Here is a 6,000-nt window from a genome sequence, read left to right as displayed (position 1 = left end):
ATATGGCTATAAAGTGCCCCTTCCTATAGTTCCATTCAATGATTAGAAGATTAATCCTCAAGGGAAAGAAGAGTTAGAATGTATGCAAGCCCTTCTTCAACAGTGTAAGTTGAATCTCAAGAAAGACCCAAGAGCAGATAAAGTTGTATGTTGATAAGAAGAGAAGTCCCATGGAGCTTCAAGAAGGAGAGTTAGTATTGTTAAAGTACCTAAGTCTCAATACTCCACTTTGAAGGATGGCTCAGGTAATGAGCTTACATAGAGGTTCTGTGGACCCTATAGGATCCTTGAGCACATAGGATGATGCCAGGAGGAGTATTCCACAGTGGATTCTGTGAGGTTTTGTGATGGATTCCGTAAAACTATATTTATTTGCTAGGGCTCGTACACAAAGTGGATTCTTTGTGCGAAAAGTTGACGGGGATGCCTATCCTTTTCGGGCGTCATGTTAATTTAATGTGCAAGTGGGTGATTCCATAGTGGGTGATTTCGCAAAATACATATTTAAATTAATGGACTTTTATGAGTTTAGAGTGCACACTCGTATTAAATTAAGGTTAGGATAGAGTTCCAACCGATTTATTTTGTAGCTGAAGACTGCTAGGTATTCACTTTTTTCGGTTTAATTTTATTATTTTCTAACAATTGTGAACGCTTCAGTTGATATGTAGCTGAAGACTGCTAGATATTCACTTTTGTCCATTTAATTTTATTATTTTCTAACAATTGTGAACGCTTCAGTTGATGTGTAGAGCAAGCCGCGGTGGCGTTGGAAAGCATTGGGCGATAGCATGTATTCAAGTTATTTAGAAAAAATTATCATTTTTGATGGGCGTGTATCTTATCATTAAAGACGTGGCACTAATATTTATTTAGGCACGCTTATTTATTGAAGCTCTTGCCATATATCTATTATTTTGTATGCGCATGGGCGCACGATTTAAATATTCATTATTGGATATTGTATTTGGGCACTGTTCGACTTTTGGGTCGCCCAACCACTTTATTCTTTATTTGGACAAAAGCAAACACAAAAGCTAAAAGCATGCTAATTGTAAAATTGGACTATTTTTGAGCTTTGAGATAAATAAATTAATAAATACATGCTTTGTGGAGCGCTCACACAAGGCATGGGGGGGAGATTGTACCCAATTGGTCTTTTTGCCTCATGTCGTGCAAGTCTATTCTCTTGAATTTTGAGCTTAAAGTAGAGTTCTTTGTTCTTGGGGACCTTCCCACGCTCACTACGTACGCATACAACATCCGATATGCGCACTAGTGGTATCAGAGCAAAGCTGAGATCAAGGGCTTCCAATCACTTACCATCTCAAGCAAAGGCAAAGCTCTTGGAATGAAGGGGCTCTACAGTCAATCTCGCAACAATCCGTCAATATCAGCGTGTTCCTGGTGGTGAAGAACCCCCTGTTGCACTATTGCATCGCGAGGACCAGTCTTTGTTGGCAGAGGACCACCCGGGAAGATCGTTTGTAAGTCTTTTGGTCAAAACAGAGAACAAAGAAGATGATTTATAAAGTTTAAGTTGATTAAGCTTAAAAAGCTTAAGTAAAGCTTAAGCTTTCCAAGAATTCGACGTTGACGGTGGCAGTATGCACTCCCTGGCAGCGACATCGATGCTAGTATCCTTTTGTCCCGATGCAGTTTAAATCATTAGTTAAAGCTTTCTTTTCTAAAAGCTAAAGCTTAAGGGTTTAAGCTATTACTAAAGTTTCAAAAATCCAAGCTTGAATCTTCTCCATAATCGGTGTTCACATTAGGTCAATCCCGAACTCGTTTCAACCTCCCTGCAAGCCTCTGTTCACACCCGTGTTGTGACAGAGATAATTTCTAGCAAGTAGATTGCTATATGTAGTCTTCACGGGCAAAGTGTTCGTCAAAGAAGGATTTTAGCAACTTTCGTATCTGCAAAGAAAGGAGATCGCTAAAAGACATTTTAAAAAAAGGAGAGTAAGCATTGTAAACCAGACTTTGAGCTATTCTCATCCTGTTAACAAGATTTCGAGAGTGTGAGGTCATTTGAAATTTTGCAGGATGACTGATCAAAATATGGAAGATTTTATGGCCCAATGTGATTTACCGGAACCAATGATGGAGCAAAACTTGGACCTAATTATGATGAAGCTTCAAGAGGAACGATAAGCACGTCAAACTTTGCAAGCTCAATTGGCCACTCTTCAACGATCTACTACTGATCAAGATGGACTGCAACCTGAAGATGTTATACGACACACAATCGATGCGACACTCAAAGCACAATCTATCCAAAGAAAAGAAGCCAAGATAAGTAAAAGAAACTTCAAATTTCGTACTTTTAATGGATTACGCGATGGAAAGACTGTTCTTGCTTTTATAAGTCAGTTTGATGATTATTTTCATAAAAATAGTATGTCGAAAAATACAAATTTAAGTGTGTTACTAATCATTAAGTGGACAGAGCATCGATATGGTGGATTGTTGTTCGAGATGTGTCCAATCATACTTGATGGTATCCAGATTTAAGATCTATTTTACTAAATATTGTAGCCCCTTGTAGTTTATCCATGAGGTTGTCTACCCTAGGGATCAGATATCTATTTTTGATAGTGATCTTATTTAGGGCACGATAATCAATGCACATCCTATAGGTGTTATTTTTCTTCTTGACTAACAAGACAAGTGCACCAAAAGGAGAACTACTGGGCCTAATGAGTCCTCGGGTTAACAATTCTTCAACTTAGTTTTGAATTTCTTTCTGTTCAATTTGGTTATGTCGATAAGGTGCTTTATATGGTGGTTGAAAACCTAGAATTAAGTCCATTTTATGATCTTCATGATGTGTAGGTGGTAAGCGAGGTGGTAAATCGGCAGCAAAACAATCTTTAAATTGTGAAAGAAATTGTGTGTGCCTAGGATGCATCTGATTTTGCTTAACTTCAATTTCATTCACCCATATTAAGTAGGATTTGCTATCTTTTCTTAATGCACATTTAGCATGTGTATGACTAAGCAATGGGAAATTATCAAGGGTGTGCATACCATGCAATGTGATTTGTTTTCCATTAGAATGAATCTTCATTGAATGCGTGGAATAATCTATATCGGGATTATATTGATGACGCCAAGGCATTCCTAAGATAATGTCACTAGATTGCAAAGGCACAACTAAGAAATTTCTGCACTCAACATAGTCACCAATTTTAATTTCTAAGTCAGGCACTTCTTGTGTTCCATTGTATCTAGTGCCTAAGAATGCAGCCTTGATGCGATAATGAGTTGAAACAGTATGCAGACTCAATTCTTTGACCGATTTTGCATAAATAAAATCGTGTGTGCTCCTGTCATCATGTAAAATAATCTTTTCTCTACCATGCACAAGACATTTCATAGTTAATAAAGAATGGGGATTTGGCATGCTTGGTAAAGTATCTGAAGTAGTAACGATATTGTCATCATCTTCTGTGAAATCCGATATTTTTTCATGGTCTTCATCTTCAGTCTCTCCCAAGTAGTTGATGTAAACGGTTGGCTTTTTGGATTGACAATTCACCACTAGATGTCCAGGTTGATGGCACTTATGGCAGACTATGGATTTTGATTTGGAAACATTATTAGTAATAGTGGGGAGTTTAGGAATGTTGGGATTTGGTTGGAGAGATGACTTTAGATTTGGATTTGTGTTTGATGGTAAAGCAGGGGGTCGTGTCCAAGATTTACGGAATGAAGATGGAACACAGCGGTTTTGATTGAATCTTCGAAAGTTAGAATTTAATTGCTTTGTATCAAAGTTACAGTTAGTTGGGAATTATTGTGGTTGCTTCTCTCGTCCTCAAATTTTATCTTCAGCATCATGGACTAAGGAAATTGCATCCTCGAGAGTTGTTGGCTTGGACATATTCACTTCCGCATAGAAGTGACCAAGCAAACCAGACATAAACTTGTGCTTATGGGTCGTCTCAGGTACATCTTCAAGCATTCGAAGTTGCAATAAGGCATTCCATAAATGCTCGATATATTGTGAAATAGGCTTGCTATCTCTTTGTTGCAGAATATCCCACTGTTTGATTGCTTTTTCGTGGAATTGAGGTGGAAGAAAATTCTACAAAAATTTCTTTTGAAAAGTCTCCCAATTAGTAGGACAATCAATGCTTTCAAAACTACATTTAGGACTCAATTTGGACATTATGGATTCCTTGTTATGCCTTTTAGTCTAACTAATGCACCAGCCACATTCAGTCGTATGATGAATCGCATATTTTTGAAGCATCAACATTGTGTCATTGTTTTCTTTGATGACATATTGGTTTTCAATAAAAATGAGAACGAGCATTATGAACATTTATCCTTGGTTTTTAAATTATTGAAAGAGAATCAATTATATGCTAATCTTGAAAAGAGTGAATTTTTTCGAATCCACATTGAATATTTATGACATATTGTTTCATTTGAAGGTATTAAAGTTGATATTAAAAAGAAAGAAGCAATTTTGAATTGGCCGATACCTAAAAATGTGCATGAATTACGTTCTTTCTTAGGTCTTACTAGCTTTTACAAAAAAATTGTGAGAAATTTTTCATTGCTTGTATTACCTTTGACAAAATTATTAAAGAAAGATATTGTGTATCATTGGCCTGAAAATAAGCAAAAGTCTTTTGATTTACTAAAACATGCCTTAACACATGCTCTTGTATTGCAACTACCTGACTTTAATAGACCATTCTTCCTGGTAGTCATTGACGCTAGTGGATCTGGAATAGGAGTTGTCCTTATGCAAGATTCACATCCCATAGCTTACACTAGCTGAAACTTAAACCCTTTGAACTTAAGTATTCTACCTGTGATAAGGAATTGCTAGTAGTAATACAAGCTTTACGACAATGGAAACACTATTTAATGGGATCTAAATTCATGATCAAAACTGACTAACAAAGTATTAAACATCTCCTTAGTCAACCACAAATCTCTGGCCGTCATATTAAATGGACTGCTTTCATTCAAAGTTTTCACAACCCGAAAAAGAAAATGTTGTTGTCGATGCCTTGAGTAGAATATAAACTATTCATAATATCTCTGTGATATCTTTTGATTCCCTTATTCCTATGAAAGATACCTATGGTCTGTCAAGATTGTGAGAGAGAAGGAAGAGTCTCACTTGTAGCTTTCTTGCTTGCACAATGGGGGAATACACACAAGGGTGGAGGCTGAAAACAACTTTCCTCTTCTTAGTTGTGTAAGCCAAAAGAACTCTCATACAAAGAAATAGAAGAACCCTATATATGGGTCTCAAACCAAACTCAACTAACTAAGGTGGCATACTAACTGAGCCACAAACTAGAGTAGATAAGGATAGCTGTCATGTAGCTATTATTCATGGGCGGTGTACCAACCGCATCTGCAACTGACACGTCGGTGACATAAATGCACAACGGTCACCCTGGCATATCACGAGTGGAGCTCAATATCTCAACACTCCCCCTCGAGCTCAATCCCAATTCCTACACACCAAGCAAGTCTCTGAACTTGCGCAGCTTCTCTGCGCCCAATGCCTTCGTGAATATGTCAGCTACCTGATCCTCTGTGCTGACATAAACTAGATCAATAAGACCTAGTAAAACCCTCTCCCGCACATAGTGATAATGCACCTCAATGTGCTTTGTTCTAGCATGATAGACTGGGTTATTTACCAAGTGTATACTACTCATGTTGTCACAATAAATGACAACTGGCCTATCTGTAGGCTGACACATATCATAAAGTAGCTTATACAACCAAGCTACCTCACATGCAGCAATTGCTGCGCCCCTGTACTCAGCCTCTATGCTCGACAAGGCAACTGTAGGCTGTTTCTTGATGCTCCAAGTGACTGCAGCACTCCCAAAAGAGAACACATATCCACTGGTAGATCGTCTATCAGAAATACTACCAGCCCAATCAGCATCAGTGTATCCATGCAACTGTATCTGAACCCCAGTTTCATAAAGTAGTCCATACTGCAATGTGGACTTT

This window comes from Lygodium microphyllum, chromosome 24 (assembly GCF_053477565.2).
Source record: "Lygodium microphyllum isolate KBCC chromosome 24, Lygodium_microphyllum_v1.1.10, whole genome shotgun sequence".
In the NCBI taxonomy this organism is placed as follows: domain Eukaryota; kingdom Viridiplantae; phylum Streptophyta; class Polypodiopsida; order Schizaeales; family Lygodiaceae; genus Lygodium; species Lygodium microphyllum.
The sequence above is the reverse complement of the archived record's forward strand: the minus strand, read 5'-3'. Positions refer to the sequence as shown.